General features: G+C 37.2%; 1 long non-coding RNA gene across 1 annotated transcript in view; it reads left to right on the forward strand.

Annotated features, from left to right (window-relative positions):
* Window positions 1–20706, forward strand: part of LOC135290526 (uncharacterized) — a 38277-nt gene extending 17571 nt beyond the window's left edge. Inside the window, exons 3-6 of the long non-coding RNA XR_010353292.1 lie at window positions 490–743; window positions 1715–1843; window positions 4816–4938; window positions 20113–20706. This is a non-coding gene — a long non-coding RNA (uncharacterized LOC135290526). The remainder of the gene's footprint in view (window positions 1–489; window positions 744–1714; window positions 1844–4815; window positions 4939–20112) is intronic.
* Window positions 20707–25124: the final 4418 nt, after the last annotated feature.

Consider the following 25124-nt stretch of genomic DNA (forward strand, 5'->3'; position numbering starts at 1 on the left):
TTAAGGCACATTGAGCAGAAGAAGGAATCTTTTTTTGCTTTCTAGGTACTACTGCCTTTATTTAGCTCAAACACATGGACTGCATTGATTTTAATTATTACTTTATTTTTCCAAACCAGAAAAGTTTAGATCTGACTTGAGAAAGAAAAACATCATTGACAGCACAGCTCCATGATGTTGGGGGTATATGAGTAGAGTACAATGTAATGGAGCTTGGAGTTTAGAGTGCATGTACTCACAGTTATAACTGTGAGAAGCCAGAGTAATAACTGCTTTTGTTTCACCCTTGACATTTCATGTTACATCTGACTTTCTGTGCCCTGAAGTGTCCTCATGAATTCTGCCTTTTGCTTTTCTATGATGATTTCAGAGGTGAAGATTTATTCACATTTCAAAGCTCAATTTAAGAAGTCAGGTTTTGTAAAGTCTTTTCAGGGTTTTTATCTTGGGTTTTTTTTTCTTTTTTTTTTTTTTTATCTCTTTAATCAGATCCTAAAGGATATTGAACCAATTTACTGTAAAGTGAGAGAGGAGAAGCCACCTGACAAAAGATTCCAGGTGTTTGGTCTTGCCTGCATCAGCCTCTGGTCTTGGCTTTCAGCCAACCTGTCAGGTTAGCTTTGGTGAAAAAGAGGAGTGCCCGTCAAAAACAGAGGTAGTACTGGGTGAGCTAACTCAGTGGCTTCAGGAAGATCTTCCTCTAAGCTGAAAGGCTACCTGCAGAGAATGTTTGTCTTCTATAGGTGAGTAACCAATGTAAGAAAATAATAGTGAAGTGATGGACTGTCTTTTATCTTTGAATTTAGTCTATTTCAGCAGCTCCAGGTAATGATGTAAATCAGATGGGATTATTGGTGATTGTATGACACAAAGAGACAAATTCAGGACAGTTTTGTCCTGAACACCAGCTAAAACCCACATAATTCAGTTCTGTACCAGCAAGGGAATGGTGAGTCTTGGCATACATTGCAGAGCAGCTCAGCTATTTGGTGTGCAGCACATTGTAAGTTGAGTGGTCTAAATGAAAGAAAGTGTTGGCCAAAACAGGAAAGCTTGACACACTCCAATTAAATGTGCAGATTAACATTGAATGCTGCCTATCAAATGGTTTACAGGCTTCTTCTGATGCTTCTTGAGATATGCTTGAAGAGGACCAAAAATAGTGTAGCTCCCAGTGTGAGGAGCCATGAGATGTGCTGTTGGTAGTCCCCTCAACAAAATCTGCTTTGATTCTTATGTATAAACATTTGCTTGTTCATGGAATCATAGGATATCACAAGCTGAAAGTGACCCATAAAGATCATCAAGTCCAAATCTCTTCTCCTTCCAGAACTAACTAAAATTAAACCTAAGATTAAGAATGTTGTCCAGTTGCAACTTGAACCTTGACAGGCTTGGTGCCCTGACCACTTTCCTGGGGAGTCTTTCCCAATGACAGGTCACCTTGATGCTGAATATATTTAACAGTGTTCTTGATATTTCCCTCTTGAGTTATTAACAGGAGAAAAGGCACTAGACCTGAATAGTTCATGTTCATATATAGTGGACTCAGCAAAACAAAAAATCCCATCCACATCCCCAAATAATACAATTTATTTTCCATGATAGGTTTTCTGATTTAAAGATTCTTAATGCTTTATCTTGCTGTTGTAGATTAAACTTGCTAAGTATCACATAGATTTTTCCTCACTCCTCCTACCTTCCCTGTGCCCAGTAGGATGTTGGAAGAGAAGCAAAGGAGTGAAAGCAAGAAAACTCATGAGTTTATGCAAAAACTGTCTGATAAACTAAGGGATTGTAGAAGAAGAGAGAAAGAAAACAGAACAAAACAGGTGGTACAAAGGTAATTGCTCACCATCTCCTGTGTGCTGACTGATGGCCAGCCTGCCATCAACTGAGACTTTGAGATGTTGCCCTGAAGCAGTGCACATAAACCTGGAGTAAACTGAAAAATGGGAGAAACATTGCTAAAAACCTTTGGTTCTTCATGTGCAAACATGAAAATCCATTACTTTTTAATAATACCAGTGTGTACTTAAAGATATCTGGATAGAAAGCACAGATTTCAAAAATTACTTTAAAAAAAAGGAGAAAGATTAGTTCTCTCTTGAAAAGCAGTAGTAATTTTATAAGGATAAATTTCACGAAACTTATTTTGGAACAGGGCTTTCCCATAGACACTGAGGTGTACCATAAGTTGTTTTATTTGGCCTACCAAGGGTGTCAGCCAGGATGAGATTCAAAACTTCTGCTATATCCATGTGAGTTTCACTAAAATTTGCTCTTGATGATTGCTGAGTACTGTAGTGGAGGATGAAGCAAACATCATCTGGGTTTTCTGTTTACAAGTTCTAAGTGATTACTATTCTAGGTACTTGATAAGGTCACAAGACACTCAGCAGTAAATTCAGCCTTCTCTATTTATTCTTGAGACTGCAATGCTTTCATCAAGCTATGCATGAGCTACGAGTGAGAACATTAAGCTTAAGGTTGTTTTTTAGTCCAAAATGTTTCAAGCTCCTTTTCAAATATGCATTCTTATGTCTAAGAATTGAGATTAAAGAGGGATGCATGAGGGGCAAACCATGGACATTAATGAAAAGACATAGACTTGAGAATATAGTTACTGGAGTGGTCACATATGTCTTCTTCTCTTTGGGAATAACTTGGCGGCTGCACAGCAACATCCTCATTGCAACATTCAATTCCTGTGAATTCATTGCTTTCTACCTGGTGCTTATAATCTATTACCGAACACATGAGCTATTTGCACTTAAAATTCTTTTTGCCTTCCTGGCTGGCAACTAGAAATTCAGGCTGCAGTACTCTGCCTCAGTCTGGGAGCTGCCTCTAGTCAATTTATGGCCTAATTTTATGCCAAAATCGGAATTATAAAGCCTTTTGAAAATCCACTGTGAAAAGAACACTTGGCGTGTGCACATCTTATACATTGTAGGCTATTCGGTGATGTGCGTTGTTTATTCTTTTAGAACATAATAATGTGTCATGAAATAATAGTGTCAGTATGGGTATTATGAGAAAAACCATTTGAAATCATCATTGGCTGAAGCAACTGGAAATTATTGAAGCTACTGATATAGTGCATGCATCTAGCATAATCTCTGTATAATTAAGTGCTTATGAGGAAAAGTCTTGATTTAAATACAAAAAAAACCCCTTCTCTGAATGTCTGCAACTCTCTGCCAATAATGGTTCTTGAACTAACATAGTATAAAGGTTTTCACAAGAGTTTCAATGCTATCCACTGACAAAAGTATTCTTTGGTACATTCAGTAAAAAGAGCCTTTTAAGACATGCAGAATTTCTAAAATGTGTTTTACTTACTTAAGTTCATGTGTGTAAAAAAATGTTGGTAAAACAAGTGGTTTAGGGCCTCATAATCTTTTAAAGACTGATCTTGTAAAGATATTCACAGGCTGCTGAACATTCCAGAAACAACCCAAGAAGTGCTGGGACCTAAAATGAATTATATTGTCTAGGAAAGTTGAAAGTTAAGTCAGTTTAGCATTAGAATAACTTTTGTGTTTCACTTCCTGTGCACAATTTACTTTCTGCAGAGTGATGTGAAACCATGCAATAAGCCTGCAGTCTGCTTGGCTGATGTCGCAGGTTCCAGTTTATGTCAGCTTTGATAGGTGCACTTAAAACATTTTGATAACATGACATTCCCCAATGTCCAAATACAGCTGAAACAGAGTGCACCAGCTGTTACTTTGACTGGTGATCAAGAATCTTCCAGATAAAGGCAATCTCATGGAAATCTGCCATGAAAGTGAAAATCCTCTGATGTGACGCTGTATTTTTCCAATTACATTGTGATATAGAGGAAAGTAAAAAAAAGCATACCTGAAAGCACACGTAAATAAAAGTTGTTCTGAAAATGAAAAAAATAGTGTCCCCACTGGGACGGAGTCTTATCTTTCTGATTAAATTGTTCTGCCAGCTAAATAATCAAGAATTTCAAGAGCAGATACACTTCTAAAAGTTTAGTGTATTTGGAGAAAGTCTGCTGATATGTGGGGGGAAATTATTTTCTCTCACCTTCCACAAATTGCTGTTCCTTCCCTTGACTCTTCGGCTGCATAAAGTTTATGTGGGCAGATGTTCCCAGAATTCCCTTCTCTGCATGGGACCTCTTTACAACCCCAGCAGGCAGCCAGATTTTGCAGTGCAACCTAAACATTGAGACTTAAACTGCAAGCAATCTGTTACACTCTAGCTAAGGAAATAAAAGTTCTTCAGCTGTCAAGGAGAGATGTATTAGTTTGGCCATGCCTAAAATGCTTTGGGAGGTTTTCTGAAAATAAACATGCCAATCTAGCTCTGAGCCCTGTCGTATGGGGAGATTTGAAAACGTATGGGTTTTGTTTCCAAATTTAATGCAGCCAACAGGTAGAACCAATTCAAAAGGACTTTTAGTTTTTCCTAAGGGGCTGGGGAGTTCATTAGAAATAATTGCACATATACTCTGCTGGAGTTAACAAATGCTCAGCAAGCTATTATAGTGTGTAACAGCAGCCTATAGTAATTTAGGGGTACTGAACAGCCTGAAGATTAACCACATTCATTGATCTTGAATTTAGAATTTTCTCTGTATTTTTAAGCCATTCCTTGATAAATTGTCAGTTAGATTGAACTGTTTGCATACATTTCTTATATTGTTAGATGAGCCAAAACAGGGCATCAGTTTGAACCAACATGTTTACCCCTTACTTCTGAGCAATGTATCTATTTCCTTTCTGGCAAGCATTCAAATTCTGATTTTAAATTTGTAATGTGTCTTGTTGTGTGAAGGAGAACATCTTAGACCTAAATTACCTTCTCGCTTCTGTGTCCATGACCAAGGACCATTCTAAAGGTCATTACTGGGGATCATTCAAAAAAACATGAATACAATGTTATGACATAAGAAATAAGGTAAGATATCAGCTCATTGACACAGGTAAGATATCAGCAGATTTTGTAGCTGGAAATGTTGTTCTCCTTTCAGGCCTTTGCAAGCTTGTCAGTATCTGGTAGATGTCCTTTGCCCACTAACTCATAAACCATAAATATATTGATTGAAAGCTTCAGGCAATTCCAACCATTGAAATATATTGTAATATGAAATCTTATTCCTCAGGCAAAATACAAATGTTCTATTTTAGTAAGCTCATTGCTGTCAATTCCACTGCCCCCAATGCCCTCCCCCTCGTCTATTGCAAGCTTTTCATTTTATGGCAGCTTGGCAAATTATGTATGCAAAAGTATGCATCTCAGCACACTGGCAGAACTTTCTCTCAGCTAGGTTTATTTCCTTTATTTTTCCTTTCCCCTTGCCTTTCCCCTTCCACATTGCTTGATGAAATGTGAGCATGTTCTTTTTTGCTTATTTCTGTAGTTTTCTTGCCAGTTTTCTTCACATGAGTGCTTAGATTATCATTCTCTTTCTTTGTGGAAAAAAAAGGAAAAAAACCCACAGAAATGTTCCTTTCATTTGTCTAATGTCTGTTTTTTTCAGTAATTTGTGAATTTTGTAAGAGCATGTAGTTAAGAATATTCGGTCATAAACCTGATCTATTTAATAAAGCTCATTGATATTTCTTAGCAAAAATACAGGGAAATGACAGCAGAGGCTGTTTCCTACTAACCAGTTACATTCTTACTCTGCAGCAAAAACTCCCTTTCTCAAAACAAAGCTTATTAGTCTGGCAAACCACAATGTTAGACCCCTGTTAAGTGCAATGAAAGGACAAAATATTTTCAGAAAAATGTTACCTCACAAGAGCTCAATCATAAGTTTTTCTTTTTAATTTTTTTTTTCTTAAAGGTTTTATATTTTTTAATTTAAGACTCTTCCTGGGTTTGAGGAAATTTTTCTTTCTTTTGATCAGGGAAGGCTTCTCCTTAACATTTTAGACTTGCTATTTGCAACTGCAGCATGTCCTAGCATGTTTCCTCTAATTCTTATTCACTCAAAGGAAAATTAAAAGCAACACATTAGTTCACCTTGTGCTTTGTCTGAAAGAAAGCAATCTTATCCTCTATATATTTTTTTAAAATTATTTTAAAAGTAATTTTATAATTAGAGCAGTAATGAGAGAAGATATTTTATAAAAATCACTCCTATTCAAAAAATACACATATGTTTTTCAAAACAAATTCTTTGCTTTCAACATTATTGAAATTCTCTTGGACATGTGTCCCTTCAACCTCATTTCTTTAGAGATTTTACTTGCATTGTGTGATATTCTATCTGGCAATTTTTCCTCAGAAACTGAATTAGTATCTTAAATGTTGGCCCCTTCCTTCATGTGAAATTCACTCTTTGTAAGTAAACCCTGGGAAGAACTGTGGTAGCCAGACATACAATGATCTCTTTACCATAATCATTGTGCTAATTGTTCTCTGATGAATGGTCATCAATTATATCAAGCTGGAACCAAAATATGTTAAAAACAAAAATAAACAAACAAACAAAAACGCAAAGTCCTTCTAGCACCTCCTTTCCCTAGTCCTTGTGGCTACTTTGAATTCTACATTGAATGTTACTGCTATGCCCTTTCCATGAGGACTGGCCACTCCATGTAGCAGCTGAAATAAGCTTGAAATATAACCTTTAAAAAAGAGATAAAGAAACAGACAAGCTGGGCCACATTCATTTAGCGGTTTTCATTTGTTAGAATGTTCAATCATGTTCTCTTGGGAGATATGGGTTTTCAAGCTGGTTTATCACATCAGGGTTGTGGTGTTTTGTGTTTCTGTCAGCATGTAATTGGACATTGCCAGTAGCACTTACAGTTACTTGGTGCAGATGATGCTCCAAATCACTGCTTGTAATCTGATACATCTCAAAGGACTTTCTAAGTGTTTTTTTGGAGACAGCTAGCTAGGTTAGGTTGACCCACTGAACTTTTTTTATCTCTAAAAGGTGCTTGAAGGATTAGCAGCAGCTGTAGGCTAGTGTTATCTGTTAGACATCACTGGACATGGGTGTTTCATGTAACTCTGAATGTGACTGCACAGAATACATGTCAGGTAACAAAGGTCTTGAACTACCAACTGTCAGAAATAGTCACTGACTAAGTATTCCTACTCTTCTCTGTAGAACCAAATATATATATATTATTATATCCTTCTCTAACAGCCCTTTTGAAAACGTTTTACTCCAATTTGCTATCAGTTCCTAGCCTGCAAGTGCCTTGTTTGTTTCCAGACATAGTTAGATGACTGCTTATGTTAGATGAGTTGACAGATATACTTCCCATTCAAAAGTGATAAATGGAAATATCATGCTACCAGCCTTTACTTAGTACAGCAGGCAGTTTCTCATGGGTAGCTATAAACAGGCAGGCCAATTTAATTCTCTTTAGGAAACCTACGCTACTTACAGGCATGTCATGTTGTCACTTTACATGACAGCACTTCTGTGTTGCTAGTTGCTGTGTTGACAATTAAGCTATGTAATATTCTCCTAAAAATGTGCCAGATGTTCCAAGTTTTTTTTACTTTAACACACAGAATTTTGTTATTATTTTGTCTAAAAACCATCACAAACCCCCAAATACCCATATATCTAGCAATGACTAAGAAACAAATTATATTTTTGACTTTATGCACTTAAAACTCCTGTTACAGGCCACTGCAGCAGGACCATTTAAATGTATTTGTATTGGACCACGTGATGTGAGAAGCGAACTCTAATGCATTTTTTGTTTTTACAGAGTGGTTTTAGGCTGTTTTGTGCAGCAGTGTTATTGATCATATCACTTATGAAGTGTTAAGTTCCTTTTACAAAGTCACTGTACACTTCACTGCAACTCACAGCAAAGACAAGAATGACAGATACTCCAAACTTAAAGGAGTGGAATGCTTAAGAGTGCACTTAAGAGTGAAATGCTGCTTTTGGATAGAGGTCTGTATGACAGCAAATGGAGAAGGTGTCAATGAAGGGTGAGAATGAGCCAAAGTAACAACAGAAACCACACACAGGGTTGCAGCAAATGGAATGCTCAGTGTGCTGTGCAGTGGATGGTCAGGACATTTGAAACTGTGATTTAAGTAATTTGTACTTCCTTCAGTGTTCAGGGAAATGAGATGTTGTGCTTTTTTCAGGTAACTCTTACTTCTCGTTAGCAAGATGCATTCTTCCCTTTCATTTTACCCTGCAACCTGCACATGGAAGTCCACACAATGACCAGCTGTGCAGGTTGGAGGGATTAGCATTACCAATAACCTCAAACTGAAAGCCTGCTATACTGGGTGTTGTGCACAAGCAAGAGAGATGGACTCCTGTTAGTCTGATCTTCCAGGCTAGGAAAGTGTTTTGTCCAAGTCATGCACTACGTTCTCATACAGCAGCAAAATCCATGCAACTACTTGCTGTGCACAAAACAGAGATTGCTTTTCACTTTGTGCATACTTGGTTCTAGCTTTTATTTCCACTCTACAGGTATGTGCAAGATTTTCTGTTGGTCATTCTTACTGCTCAACGAATGTGAAGGGTCTTAAAAGTGTTTTATCTTCTTTCATCGCATTTTCATTGTTACAAGTTCAATTGCCAAACAGTTACCACAGGAAGCATACTTAGGAATAATATTTACCCTATTACAGGTATTTTATAGAGTAGTAGGACACCTATTTGGTAAAAAAAAAAAAACCAAGAAGAGACACATCTTGCAGCATTCCCTTAGAGTATAATAAATGCCTGAATTCCTCAGATTGAGAGGCACAGCCTCAAGTTTCCCATATCCTGAAGTCAAAGTGACTGTTTTGTGTGTTTATTCAATAGCGTTTCTAACAGGAAAGACTGTGGACTGAAAGAGGAGAAATGATGACTGTTCAATGCTCTGATGTACCCCAGAGTTTGTGTGTTGATTTTATGCTTAACTGGAATATCCAAAACACCACATTTAAGAGATGCTAAGAAAGCAAGTTTTCATCTGATGAAAACTGACCCTGACCCTGTTTGTAAACTGCTCATGTAGGGTTGTGGAAATGGAAACTGAGATATGACAAAAGGGAAGCACCTCACACATTTTAAATGCCAAAAAAAGTTTTCCTTATCCTTTGACTAGTAGTATGGAATGGTTCTTACTTTATTCAAATTATTAGGATGCCTTGACTGAAGGTATTACTGGAATAACCCCTGAGTTTGGTGTGTTTCAATTCCTTCTCTTCCTCTAAAGCAAGTCTAGTTATATGAATGGTTATTTCTATTTCCTATGAAAATGTAGTGCTTTCCTCAGATTTTATAATTTTGGGGCAATATTTCTGATCTGCTGTAACACTTTAAATCACCAGATCTATTTTGCATTGATTGGCCACTAAACCGACCTAGACAAAAGCCATCTATACCAGAGCTGGACAATTCAGAACCATTAATCCAAGTGTGTTTTTGTTACTGTTTTACTGCCTCACCCCACTATTAACTTGTCACAGCTGGGTTGCTTTTATGTTTTCACACACTATGTGATGGATTAAACTAGTTAGCTGGCTAGATAGATTATATGCATTAATACTTAACAGCTTTGCTCATGCACTAGCTAAGGCATAAGGCTTACCTTATATAATGCTCTAAAAGGTTTTTTCTGATTTGCTGTGCTTTACTTTGTATTCATGCTTTTCTCCAGCCATAGCTAAATAATGGAAGTAGAAGCACATTTCAGCTGAAACCTCTGACTTCATTTCTCAGGAGGTTCATACTGAGATTTAATGAATGGTATCATTGAGATTCCACTCTTTTCCAGTCACATTCTTACTTTTAACAATATTACTCATAAATTCCTGAATGAAACTAATGCAATTTGGAGTATGTTTGCTGCTTCTAATTATTTTCAGGAATTTGGCAGCATTCTTACTCTTTAGTTGTTGGTTATACTACCTTGTTTTGCACACCTTAATTGTCCCACAAATTCACTAATATGGAATTTTTGGGTGAAGTCCTAAAGGTTTGCAATTTATGATCCTAGGAACTTTACCGATAACAACCACGAAAGATGCCACCCAGTAACTAATCACAAGGGTGCTTCTAGCTGTCTTTATTCTACCCTGGATATATGAGTTTTGATGTAAACATTTGTTTTTAACTGATGTTTATGTATGTTGCATTCCATTGTGGGGAATTGTGAAGTGTTCTTTTAAAAATAGATGGTCTAGAATGAAATTTAGTCAACTGACACATCATTGTATCTGAGAACCATTTACGGTAATGAGAAAAAAAAAGAGTTGCCCTGCTAGAGAGGGTTAGCAAAGACAGAAAAGGAGGAAGGAAAATGGGAAAGGATGAGGAGGGGAGAGATTGAAAGGGAAGACAGAGAGAAGTGGAGAAGTGGGCATTACTACTGTAAGGTCAGGGAGTGCTCTCGATGTTCCTGAAGCGGGGTGTGTGTGCATGCTGCCTGCTGGAGCCCGCACAGCTCATGGAGAGGCACAGCTCCACAGGCACAGCTCTCATGGTGACTCACGAGGTGAGTGAGGATCAAGCAGGAGGTGTGGGATCCTGGACAGGGTCGTAGTGGGGCTTGTGACGGTGGGCTGGATTGGAGGGAAGGCAGGGTGGCTTCAGCAGGAATACAGGGACGAAATGGCAGGGTGCTGGTCAGGGACACAGGGAGGCAGAACAGGTGGCAATGGGGATGGGTGAGGGGGTAGGGCAGGACACAGGCTACACAGGAAGCTCGGAGATCAGCTGGTGTCCTACCAAGCGCTCAGTGAGATGGTGAGTGAGCACTGAGTGAGGGCAAGCAAGGGCCAGCAAGGGCATAGAGCCAAAAAACAGGCTGGAGCCAGGACGAAAAGGAAAAGAAACAGGCTAGGGCCAGGGCAAGAAGCAGAACTCATCTGAGCCAAAAAACAGGCTGGAGCCAAAGAAAAAGGACAAGACTCAAAAGGCGCCCAGACTCAAAAAAGATTCTAAAGGACAAAATTCAAAAAGCCAAAGCTAAAATGCCCCAAAAGACTAGTCTCAAAAAGCCTAAGCCAAAAAAACCCCAGTGATTGTGGTGCAGTTACTTTTATGCCCCCTGGCTCCTCCCAAAGTCTGCCTGCTGGCAGAAGACCACTGCCCCAGTCCAACATTGGAGTCCATTGGTGGAATCCTTTTGCCATCTGATTTGAGATCCTCTCTGGAGGCTGGTGGTCTGCTGCTGATTGCCTGTCCCATGTGAGATACGAAATGGTTGCCAGGTACAGTCCCCGCAGAGTCAAGGTGCTCACCCATGTTCTCCTAGCTGCCTCCTGCAAGTGGCGCATGTGCAACCCCTCCCTCACAAACCTCTCACAAGCAGTACTGAGACAGAAATCAAGATTAAATGGGCTCCTCACAATGTAGCTATACTTTCTCTGTTTTGCAGGATTATCTCTACTTTCATTTGCAACAGTCGTTGTCTCCATGGTTTCAAGCTGAACATCCAAGTGCCTTTCTAAGAGCTGACCATACGTTCCCGTTCTGGTTTGAAAGCAAAACCAGTAAGAGTCTCCAAGTTAGAAATACTTTTTTAGGAAAAGTGAAAAAAACAAATACATGCAATAATACAAAAGAAAAACCACTGACTGGGTCAGAATACAACCTGACACCCTTCTAGTTAGGGTGGTGGTAGCAGTCCAGATGAAATGATCTTGTTGAAATGGTGATCCTGTAGAAACAATCTGGTAGCTCTTGTCCTCCGGAAACCAGTGGGTAAGGGTGGCCGTTCCTCTGGGAATCCAGTGGAAAGACAGCTTGTTCTGTCCCAAATCCCAGACTATATCCAGGTGGGGATGTTTAGCTCCTCCCCCCTAGGTGGAGCATCTCACAATGGGCTGTTATTATTCTCTGAGTCGTGTGGTGGGTCCATTAAACAGAAATGGCCCCTGGAGGGAGTTATGTCCGAGTCATGCAGCAATGCATTGGTGGGCCCATTAACAGGAGATAAGGAAAAAACAATGTCCCTCCTGGTTTCAACAGCTCTTGAAGATGGAAATAGAATATATCTTTATATTGTAACCGAGGATAGTTCCCCATCTATCTCTGGAATGGTGGGTATTAGGAGTTTTTCCACAAGATCTCATGGTATTTAGTACAAAAACTGCAAACATTCTCCCATCAGGCAACAATGACTATGTACATTGGTTAAGTTCCACGGGTTCTAAAGGCTGCAAGTGTTTGCAATGTAGCAAGTAGCACATCTGCAGACACAGTGCTTCCTTCAGCTCAGGTGGCCATGTGGATTGACCCTGTGTTATTAAAATTTAATAATCCAAAAAGGTAGGAAGCCAGACTTACTAGGCACAATTAGCTATACATAAAACCAATTAATAGAATATAATTTCACTTCAACATTGAAAAGGCAATAGTTAGGAAAGCAGCCATGTAATACAGAGTGCTAGGGTAATTATCTCTGCTAATTTTTTTCTGAGGTGTGGCAACTGCATCACTGACTGTTGCTGAGGTAATATGTACTCTTTTAAGGCATCTCTGCCTGTGCTATCTTGTAAGTGCAGCTTCTTAGGTTGTTACACAGCTGTATGTATGTCACATGTGTGACAGGTCCTCAGGCTCCAAGTACCACCCATTCCTGGGCTTTCCAGATCTCTTCCAGCCTCAGGGACCACTGCTGTGTCTCTGACATTTCATTTACTGTGGACTGGCTTAGTTTTGGGTTACTAGGACTTCTCACAATTGGGCTTCTAATTGACTTGGCATGTGACATACGTAATATTCTGTAAATTCTTGATATTAAAAGCAATCTAATTATAACTCCGTTGTTGGAAAGCTCAGCAGATTCCTTGTTTTGAGATTTTAACAATGCTGTGCGACTCCTGAACTGTGTTATTTACTAGAGGACAGACATGTAGGTGGAGTGTTCTTAGAGCCGTTACATAATGAGTTCTCAACATAAATCCCAGACCAAACACCTATTTAATATCTGTGACCAGAGAGGGCCAGGAGGGGGTCCTGGATAGATGGAAATATTTGAAGCACATATGGAAAGGAAGGTTGTTCCCCCCCAAGGGTGAATGATGTTAGGTTGGTAAAATAGACATTAATGAAGTACATATGGAGAGAATAAAAAAGCACTTGTTAAAGTAAACACATTTTTCATTGGGGTGGAATGCATTATGGTTAATCTGGAAGCAGTGGATTTTAAAGATAGAGAGATTCAGTATATTTCCTTTGCTGAAGATCATCACAATTATGGGAAGGAGGTAATGGAAGACCTGTAAATATCTTGTCAGGGGTGCTAGCAGCTTCAGATTGGAGCCAAGAGTTTGTCTGTGTATCTTGCAAAACTAGTAGGGTAAGAATAATTAATAGTATTTGAAAGCAGAATTTTGCTGACTGATATTCTGAGAAAAGGAAAAAATATGTCAGCAGGCAAGTACAAAATGAAAATGAGACATTAAAAAGGTGATGTTTAACACAGCATTTCTTTCAACACAGCATTTCTTAAGATGATTCACAAAAGTCAGCATGTGAAATAGGGACGACAGAAGGGCTTTGCCTGGGATGAAGACAGAAAAAAAAAGTTTTGGATATTCTGTATCATAAAACATGGTTTAGTACATCAAAGATGTGAATTCCTGGAAAAGCCAGGAATCCAGTCAGATCCAAAGTCATTAACAAATGGCAGGACTAGTGATGCGATGATGAATCTGCTCTGTTGATCTTGATGGATGTGCATTAACATAACTGCTATCTCAGTTTATTTTACACTTCTTGTGATGTTCCTGTAGGCATTCCTGAAAATCTTATTGGTTGGAATTATATTGTACCATGTTAAAAAAATAGACTAATTTGATGGTGAACTTTGGTTCTTTGCACCAAAATCTTAAAAAATTGTTAAAAATATTATTTTAAAAAGGAACTATACAAAATAGGTATGTAGTGCTTAAAGAAATAGTATTGTTCCTTTTAAAAGCAGCTGTAGCTAAATATACTTATTTTTTCTGGTGAAATGCATTTCTAAACTCAAATTTGTGGTACAACAACAAATTACAAACTAAAATAATAGAATTCTACTCAAGTGATTATATAGGTATCCATTCTCAGTTGAAGGATTTTTTTTATTTCATACCTGAAAGATGAAAGTAGTTTGCATTTAGGAATAAAATTGCCAAGTAGCAATGCAAAAAGTACCCATTAAGATTGTGTTTGGCTTTGTTTTGCTATGTTTGGCTTTGTTTTGCTATGTTTCCCCCCATTAGTACTTTCTTATAATAAAAGATGCTTTTAGAAATTTATAGCATAAGGTGCTAATTTTTCTCAGACTTTCCTAAGTAAGAACTACATAGAAGGAAATGGTTAAATTCTAGAGTCTTGTTTGGGCTGTTCTGTCATTTCAAGGACATAATGTGCTGTGACAGCCACCTTTCATCTTTTGAGAAGTTATTTGGTGTTGTCACTTTGGAAGAAGCTGGGATGTTCACTCAGTTGTTCTGTTACCAGAACAGGGCCTAGGAAATGGATGAGCAAATGCACTCTATGCAGCCGCTTTTCTATTGATCTTTGCAGTAGAGCTACCACTGTGCAGTTAGGTTAGCAGTAACTTACCATCCCATGGGAGTAAGGAGAAACCAGAGCAGAAATCTTTTTCTAGCAGGATTATGACATGTAAATAAAATCTCTGGGAGACTGTAGCACTAACATTGAGGTGCAATAGACTGTACCTCTGCCCTTTTTACTTTCTGGTTTGCTGTTAATGTACATAAGTTTAATGTTAATCCCCTTTAGAATTCTCTTACCACTTTTACAGGCAAGTATGTGAGTGAAAATTAGTATCTAGTAACAATGCTTGGAAGAAAAGATGTTAACATCACACATCATGCAAAATCTTTATGAAAAGAAACAATTCCTGTCCATATTCAGAACTCACTAGTCTTAGATTATGTTTTGAGGAAAATGTAACTACTTTGACAAGTTTCATGATGGTTTTGTGATGTGGATTAATGTCCACCAGAGGCTAGAGTGAGATCCTTTAACCTGTGTTCACCTGTTTCCTAAGACAAAAATTCTAGCTCACTGGATCTGAATTGAAGGTCTAGGCATGTTAAGGTTTTAATGCACTGTACTGCCAATATCCCAGATACTCTTGCTTTTTCCTGAAGTCTTTAATATTGTCACAATGACTGCCATCTCCTTGGCAATACAGGGACAATCAAAGCATAGAAGTAGCAAGGTATTAAGCAGTTGAATAACTACTTTGTGCACAAAGAAAAGCATCAATTCCTAAATAATCAGCCTCAAAAGTGCTAAAATTTAAAAAAATTAATCTTTTTTGCAGGGACCGTGAAGACATTATGTCATAGTTTCACCCACATCTCAGTGGCCTAGCTCCTGAGATCTTCACTGCCTTCTGTGGTTTGCAAGAGGAGGGGTGTATTCCCCTAAATTATCATTCATTACTTCTCAAGATTCCTCAACAAAGACAGTAATTTTCATCCCTGAAAATAACAAGCAGAGCAGTACATCCATTTATGTTACACTGACAGGATGTCAAGAAAATGAAAACAAATGGTTTGAGTAGTCCTTCAGGGGATAAACAGTTCAGTTACTAAGCTACCCACTAGAAACTGTGATTTAGTCATCTGGGATGGTTTTATTTCTTTTTCTTCTGTGGGTTTAACCACATAAATCTCTGTATAGTTGCTAGAGAGAGATACCTGAGAAATTTGGTACTGCTTTTGTCATACCCAGAGTTTGTGGACTGCTGTGCCGACAAATGCTGGAGTAAAGGAAGAAGCAGTAACATTAGCCGTGTCCTTATTTGCCCAGGTTTGTGAGCACATGTGTATTTTTAGATTGCCATGCAAATAGGTGGGTGACCTACTTGGTGGTATTCATGAATGTACTGTTATAAATACAGCATGCCTCTTGCATTCTCTTTCCCTTTCTGAAATTCTATTTCAAACCTTTTTTTCAAGCCTCAGGTCACTTAGAGTATTAATTAAAATAGACTGGACAAGCTGTAAAAGAAGAGAAGTGAAAATTCAAGTTGTTTTACCCTGTATATGTAGAGAAGACAATTCTGGCACAGATATGAACATGAAGAGTTGCACTAAACTTCTCTTAAATAGCCTAAATGGATCAGGTTAATTTTTGCTGCATGTGTATAATTCAGACATGTGAAATGTTTATACTGCTATTCTATCACCCACAGCTGCAGGATGTTGGTAAAGTTGTATTGAGGCTTGAGGTTGTTTGGCTGGGAAATATAGACCAAAGTGTTTATGTACGTATTTAAATCCCCTTTATAGAATGTTGAGTAAAATAAATTCTGAAAACCAGGTATTTATAGCATGATAATTACTCAGAACCAGTTCCCTAGTGTACACTTTCAGTTTATACAAACTAATTTTCATATTGGATGTGGAAAGCAACTTTTTGACTTCACAGCCCAACGCTTGCATGCTAAACTCGTAGGGTCCTTTATTAATACTATCTTTAGCAGTGATCATAGGTGTAGAGCTTCACAGTGACAGGGAGATGCAACACAAGGTACAGATGCTTTTGATTTACTGTCTCATGTAGGCAGTTTTGTGTCTAGCCATGCCTTAATACACTGGAGAATGCTTGTTATAGTCTATGTGTTCTTGCCCTTTACAAGTGCTGTGGAGTGCTGGGGGGGCTAGCTTTGCTGGATGCTGGATGCTGGACTAGCCTCTCTATCACTTCTGTGATAGAGTAAGATACAGAGAAATAAAAATGAGTCTTCAAAGGCTTTAAACTGCATCCTTCCCTTTCTCCCTTTTTCATGAATTCAGCTTCCCTGCCAATTTCTCTATGTCCTCCCAAAATCGTTCAAGAGAATAGAGAATGGAGTCTTTGGTCAGCTCATTCCATGTTATCTATTTCACTCCTTCCTTCTCATGCTCTTCCTCTGCTTCATCAGGGAACTGTCTCTGTCTGACGTGGGTGAAGATATTGGTGTCTTGTCACAGAAGGCACACCTGCAGCAACCTTGCTACTTATTTTGCCATGTAAACACAATGCATCCACTGCATCTTTCTAAAAGTGTGAAGGAAACAATTCTGCCTGTGAATCTGTCATATAGACAGTTCTTCAGATCAGTAGGATTTAGACAGCTGGGGAATCATGAAATTAAAGTCACACCAAGGCAAATTTTTCCTTACTTTGTTGTGAAAGCCTTGCTTATGGTCCCAGTTTGAAAGCAGTTTCGGGAAAAATCAGTGAAAACATGAAAACATGGATTTTGTCCATGGAAAGGAAAAATTTTTCTGTCTTTCAGGAAGGATACTTAGGGAGACTATAATATATACTTGGATAAAAGGAAATTGGTATTATTTCCACCTGTTATCACTTGAACAGGGATCTCACATTCGTGGAATGCAATGACTTAGTGTGTTTACAGTCTTTTGAACCACATTTGTGAAATTTTAAACTGAAGACTAATTTTATTAGATGTTAGACCAGGAAATGTAGAGAAATCTTAAAAACATGCATGCAAATTTTAAACATGTATTGAATTTTCAGCCATATTTTCTACCTGCTTCTATGAAAACTACCATTATTTGAAAGTAGCATTGTGTAATGGGAATGGCACTTCAGCTATATTGGGCTGTAAGTCGTGTGACACTTCCGTAATATTACATATTTTTACAAAGCAGTTCTTCCTAAAATTATTTTATCTTGTCTGTTTCCAATCAACCCTATAGAAGACGGACTCATTCAAGTAGTTGTTCTACCACCCTATTTTTCAACAGCTCACATCCAAAGCATAGACATATATGCTGGAGAAGCCATCTGTATATGGCATCTTTAGGTCTATAGGAGTTCCTGGCATTTTGGCAATATTAATTAGCCTCTTAACTACATAATCTCTTGAATGAATTTCACTGGTTAAAGGTTATGAGAGGGATTAGTTGATAAAGATATTTTCTCTCCCAAACTAAATTGTGGTTTCATTAAAAGTATATTGACCTTCAATGGAAGGTATCTTGAAGCCTGCTTAAAATATTAAGCAGGGCACTTTATACTGAATGGAGTGTTTTAGTTCTCCCATTGCTGTGAGACAGGGAGAAGAATGGCATAGCCCCCATATTGTTTTAAATATCTATGCTGAAATGGCAATTAATTTTTCTTATAAATGGTTTTATAATAGCCAAGACACAATGGAAGACCAAGAAGTTTAAGTTAGTCTTAACTGTGGTGGGCTTTCTGCTGCCTTTTTTTCAAAGGAGAGGCTGTAATTTGAAACACCAAAATTAGAATAGCTATTTTTTTTTATTCCTTGCCAAAAAAGGACCTTGTGTATTGTATTTCATGGCTTTTCTCTGTGTGGTGCTCTTTAAAATCAGTCAGAGAACAGATCACTATACTGGGTAGTCTGTTTTCTTTTCACTGTGTTAAGATGTACTGCTTGAGATCATACACATACTCTTTTGGCTCTTCCTGAGCCAGAAGTGAGTAATTGCTGCCTATTCAGTCCTGATTAAGTCCCTGTTGCCATGCATTCTGATATTGTTTAAGAGATCTCTAAATCAAGATGAAAAAGCATTGAAAAAGCAAAAGTTGCAACTGGAATAGAAATTATAGTGTTGATACAGGAGCTGCTAGATGACATTTATGGTTTCCACTATGCAGGAGGTCAGATGTAAATATTATTTGAAGTCTATGAATTTCTCCTTTCTTAGGGCACACACTATTACCCCCCTGTGATTAAAGACTGTATTCTAATGCACTTGGTGATATTCCTTGGTATGCTTGTAAGAATAACCAGTGTCAAATTAACTTGTTTGCCACAATGTGAAGAGATGCATTTTTGTGAGTGTGTAGTCTCCTGCCAGAGAAGGACATGAATATCTAAAGAGAAACAGAAAGGCTCAGAAAACTCCTTTTGGGCTTTTGCTGCAAAAGAAAAGAATTTTATTTTCTTCTCCGTCCCCACCAGAAAACTCTTGGGATATGTCTCACTTTACTTCAGAGCACCCTGCTGTTTAAACACATGAGATAAATGAAATGAAAACTGTTTGAAAAATGTACTGAAAATGTCCAGAACATCAGCTATGGAGGCTCAGGCTATGAACTGGCTGATCCCTGAATCCTTCCTCTACGCTGCCATCATAACAGCTAAGTCATGGTACTAGTGAATGGTGTATTCTCTTTAAAATGTAAATGTTAAACATCCTTTTAGTACAGATGAGAAATACTAATTGTAGATGAACATATATTCATTTTTTACCCCTGACAGTTTTACCTGTCAAGATATAATTTTTACCATGGCACAAAGTCAAGACCTGCTACTGCCACAGATGATGTTGCAACTAATGTTTTTTATTTGTCTAGTACCTTCGTATGTGTGATTCTGTTTCAGAGTCCTTGAGATCTTTTTTGCACAGGAAATCTGCAGATTTTCTACTCTCCTATGGAATGTGATTCTGTGTATATATGTGAATTTTCACATATGGTTCATACGGTCCTAGTTTTGTCTTCACTGATTTTAGTTGTCTATGCCACTTTTGTACAATACAGATTTTGTTACTGGAAAACCGCCATACACCTCAATAAGAGGAGATGCAACTGTTAAACCAAACTATGTGCATATTCTGCAAACTATGAAATATCAATGCTTTTCATGAAACAGATTTGGTAAAAGAATCAGTGAAATTTTTTTCCTCTTTGAGCTGACACTATAGATGGATTTAGAACATAATTGTTTTTTGCTTTATTTGTAATTTTTTTTTGCTATTAACACTTTCAGTGGCGGTGACTCCTTTTGGAGAATGGTATTAATACGAGTTTTGCAAAATCTAGTATTTGCTGGAAAGTCCTGACTTTGCATGTTTGCTTGTAATTTTGTTTTGCTGTTTGTGATTGAATATTTCAGAAGTGGTTTCTGCCTACTGAAAATTACCTAGTTACTCCAGGGAAGTTACGGTCTGCATCTTCTATATTCCTAGATTTCTCATTTTAGAAAGCACACTTGCCTTATTCAGAGCATGGTAATGTCCTCCAGTGTCCTTGGTACTCATCAGGCCATTTGTTCACTAAGATTTTTTTGTCTCCAAACCCCCATAATTTCCTGCCCTAAAATGACTGTAGAATTGCAAAGACACATCTGACATGATTCTTCACTCAGAACTAGTGTAATCCCCTCTTCTTTTCAACTTCAGTTTTCTGGAGAGTAGAAGCTTGGGTGGCATTTCTGATGACATTTCTTCAAGCAACTTTGGAGAAGCAGCCCAGTAGCTCATTTTAGATTTCTTCATGGATCATCACTAGCTGACACTAGCCACTGTGTTAATCTGAAGGACAGCTCAGAGATAAGAGAGTCACTGTCTCATGAATCTTGCAGTCTACATATTTTTCTAAATTCTGCCATGAAACTCCTTGCCACTTTTTCCAAAATCTACAGAAGGACATCCAAGCAATGAGAGATTAAGAGAATGATGAAGGTTTAGATTGTAATTTTCCTCTGATCTAGTGCTAAACATGCTGTCAAGACTCTGAAATGCAGGAGATGTCTCTGAAAATACTCTGTAACTTGTCTTACTCTGTAGTGGGCTCTTTAATTTAGAAATCACCAGTACAGTAGTCAATGACTATTTATTAACTGTTTATCTAGAGGACTAATGTAATAAATATGTTCCTGCCTAGATACGACTTTTCAGAGGGGGACTGATGAAATACTCTTCTCTGTATTTATGATTCTTTCTACTTTTCAAGTTGTCTTGTTGAAGAAGGAAAATTAAAGTACTAATACACAAGTCTACAGCCTAATTTGTTGCCATGTCTGAAACATGTAATGCCTCAAAAACTAGTGCAAAATGTGTGTTAAAAGTGTCAGTAAATGACATCTTTCTCTTTTTATTCAGTGAGTAATTTCATAACAACACAACTGTTCAGTTAACCCCCTCTTGTCATTCCTAATGCAAAGACACCACCACTGATTACGTGTTACTGGCTGGATCATGTCATCTATCTCTCTGATTGGTGTTATTTTGTTCTTTTAGCTTCCTCATTCCTAAATTCTTTCATGACTCTTCTAGAGTTTCTAGAAGAAGAATATGAAGGTTCCGCTTCTGATGGATGTTTTGACTTTTTTTCAGAAAAGAGTAGCACCAACTATTTACAATGTTTTTTTAGTCAGGGCTTAGTTTAAATCCAAGAAGTCACAAATCAACAACGCTTGGGTTTTCTAGGATGTTCTTGAAGGATGACTGTATTCAGTCATACGGAAAATGTAGGTGGGTGTTGTCTGGTAGAACAAATGGGGAAATCTATACTTTCAAAGGCTTGCCTACTTTGTGGTATTTTCATTTAGGTTTTGGTACTTTTATCTTTTGGAAATTAACATTAGGGTTGATAAAATAATGCACTGCATGGGTAGCTCCTCCTCCTCCTCGGACTTGGCAGCTTAAGTGGAGGATGATAGGAGGAATCTCTTAGTTTGTAATACAAACATAAGCATAAGCTTGGAAATTTTTTTGTGTATCACCCTGCCAGTAAAACATTTGGGTTTTGCCATCAACAGCCTTGTCTCAACTAGTCTTTGTTACCTGCCATCTGTTTGGATTCAGTGTCCTGGCTTGGACCCATGTCCTTTGAATATGCAAATACTTCCTGTTTAAAAAATATGTGTCTCTGCTGAACAATAGTATAAAGTATATGTGCTAGCCTTGCTAAATAAAATATTGGTTCAGAAATGGATAGTGCATCAAAAAATTTTCCAAACATCTCTTTTTTAATCAATTATAGATTTTTAGCTAATTTCCTCTTCTCTGTATCTTCTCTGATAAGGTACAGAAAAGGTCTATGCAGTACCAGATACATTTCTTTAAGATTAGAATGAAGTATTTTTTCAGCCTCCAGTGTTTGCTGGTACATGCAGTGCTCAGCACTCTGACAATGTCAGACTAGTCAATTTGATTATGATGAAGGATTAGAAGCAGTTTCTGCTGCACTAATCTGAGAAGCTCAATAAGCTTCATATTCTGTATTCTGACACTGTCTGTTGGAACTAAAGTCAAAGAAAAGGGGAAAAAGTGTTCAACTTTGGTAAATGTCAGGAAAAGTTGCTTAAATTTTCTATACATCAGGTTATACCTTTACTTTGGGAGGTCTTTCAAGTTTACCATCTTACAGAAAAGAAGAATAATCATCAGTATGTGTTTAAATAAAGGAAAATGAAATAAATATTTTAGCAGATTTTAATTTGCTATATGACTCTCCCTAGAAGTCTTTTGTTGTACTGAGGTGTAATACATAAGTTCAGTATTTTCTGAGAGAGAAGGGATAGAAGCAATAAATTGAAAACTTTTAGTTCTTCTATAAATAAATAAATAAAGGCTTCAAACCCATGTATGAACCCACCCTCTACTATGAATGGGGTTTGATAAAGCTTTTTTTTTTTTTGTTTGTTTGTTTGTTTGTTTGTTTGTTTTAGGAAAACTAGTAATGGAAGCCTCTTTAAGGAGTGGTGACATATGTTTCATCCTCCAACTCTTTGAGACAGGAGGTTTGTTTTTACCAAAGCTGCTATAGAATATCCTTAAGGCAAATATTGATTAGTTATTACAAAAAATGTAAATGAAAAGAAAACCAAACTAAAAACATGCCTTCAGAAGTTAATGTAGTGAAACCAAAGATGTTATATGGATATCCAAAGTATTAGAATGTAAAACAGTCTAACTGCAAACCCTGCTATCTTAAAAAGAAAAAAAAGTAAAAATATCTAATTGTGTTTTCTTCTCTACTTAGAAATTATTTTGTTTTCAGTATATTTTCAGGTGGATGCATAAGACTATGCTAGACCTAAGGATTGAAGATATGGATGTATATTGAAAAATTAATTTATTTGTTGATTAATAGCAGTAGTCCCTGTGTTTTGAATATTTCTACAAACCAGTAGGCCATTAGAAAACAAGGAACTTATTCAATATGATTCAGATTTTACAGAATCATTCCACTTCTTCTGTGGGAGTAAAACAGGGAATTACATTGTAAGATGAAAATAACTACAGGGATTTGAAGTGTATTTCTCTTAAAATGTACCAAATGTTTGGTACATTTTGTATGTACTGAAGAGAAAAAAACAACTCTGAGTATCCATTAATAGATCTGTGTTTCACTGACAAATGCCAGTATCATTGATGGGATTTGCAGTCATATTTACCACAATAAAAGTTTACCTTTTGGTTGTCTTGTCATAATGCTGTGTTTTGTTGTAGCAGCTCAGAAACTTTGGTTACCTGCAATTAGGTCTTTGCAATTGGTCCATGGTTGCACAAGAAGCAGAATAGTGTGTAATTTTAAGAATAATTTTAATATTACCCTATTTTTACTGTTTATTTGCAGCTATGCAGGACTGTGGTTATGAATAACATCCCAGGAAAAAAGCTATTGACTAAGAGAAGGGGCACAAAAGAAGAATCTTACAAATGAAAATATTCACCAAAGTTATACCAATAAATCCACAAGCTTTTAAGGTGAAGACGGTTTAAAATAAGGACTTATATAATTGATGGACTGAACATTTGCCTTCTATAAGAAAAAAAAGGTCTGGTCAAACAATAACTGTAAAAAAGTAATAAGGAAAAAAGTAATAAGGAAAATTAATGTATATGAGCATAAATAAATGATCCAGCCACAGCTATATGGAGCACCTATAATTAATAAAGAAGAATAAGAGGTGTTCATGCAAGCAACCTCCCTTTTTAAGAGATGGAGCTACAGATCACACTCAAATGCAATTTGCTCTTGTTTTTTGATGTAATACCTAAAAATATAAGTAATATTAATGTTAAATGTTGATTACATCTCTGCCTTGAAAAAAAATACGAATGCAAGAACTCTAAATATTCCAGATGATAAAAAATTTAATTTACAGACTTTATGCTATGGCATATATTTATTTAAAATAAGACTGGCTTGAAAATTGGAAGAAAAATAAATATTATGCCCTTTATAACTAAAATAACAATCAAATTACTTATGTTCCAAGATGAGGTGAGTTACACTCAGTAACAAGTATTTTATAAGAAGAGAATAACTGAATTATATGCAGAAAGGAGTATTTAATTAGGGGTAATTCTCACAAAAATAATTTGACAGTTTTAAGATAGCTAATTAAGTGAGATTAATATAATGCAGTTTCCATACACACTGTAAGTAAAGAATTTGTTCATGATTTAAGCATTTGAGAATTTGGTGCTTCCTTTTAAATACTTGATTCAAATCCACTGAAATCTTGTCAGAGATTTACGGTTGGTCAACATACTTCAGGGTTTACCAACCTAAAAGAAGTGTTTCTACCTGTGGTAGAAATACCTGACACAGAATTTGGGCAATAAGCAGGAATGTAAACTCCTTATACCACTGAGCAGGCCAGCGCATTCTGCAAGCTCTGGTGTCACCCTCAGGTACCAGAACTCTGTGCCAATGTTTCTGACTGTGTTGGCATTCTGTGCACAGGTACAAATGAAGGGTTATCATTACCCATCAATAAGAGGAGGTGTTTTTTTATGAGCAGCTTCTTTTCTTCATACTGTGTCACAGTGTGAAGAAAGGGAAAAAACCATGATCCATAGAGGTAAATCACAAATAAATTCAAATCGCAGTGAAGGAACAACTGAAGAAACCAGAGCGCTTATAAAGATTAAAGAAAAAAAAAGTTTTACAGAGGCTATGCAATTAGGCAGAGGGTTAAGAGGATAATGAAAGAAGATTACAGAGGGTAAAAGTACACAAATTGATCAAGACTAAGAACTGAAGGAGCTCAGTACAATTTTTCGTGTTTCTTTGGGACTTTTAAAGTGTGTCCATGATGGAAAAAAAAATTACAATAAAGAAGTATTTCCATTCCATGCTTATTTCTTACAGCTTCCTGATATGAACTTGCATTTCTGGAAAGAAGCACAATGAAAGAAGCATATCTGGAAAGTGACAGCATATACTGCCACTATGATTCAATCCCTTCCACCCTGCTGCTACCGACTGAGCTTCATGGTGCATATGCTTGCTGCTAGATTGCCTTGTGAACAATATACTTAGAAATGCCAAGTTCCTGAGGAAGTAATTCTTCAGTCTTAATAGCACCGGCTACTTTATCATACATGAGTCTATCTCCATCTTTAATTGCTAGTGGGTTGCTTTTAAGTTTTGTGATTTTAGTGCTTGAAAAAGA

The sequence above is a fragment of the Passer domesticus genome, chromosome Z (assembly GCF_036417665.1).
Source record: "Passer domesticus isolate bPasDom1 chromosome Z, bPasDom1.hap1, whole genome shotgun sequence".
In the NCBI taxonomy this organism is placed as follows: Eukaryota; Metazoa; Chordata; class Aves; order Passeriformes; family Passeridae; genus Passer; species Passer domesticus.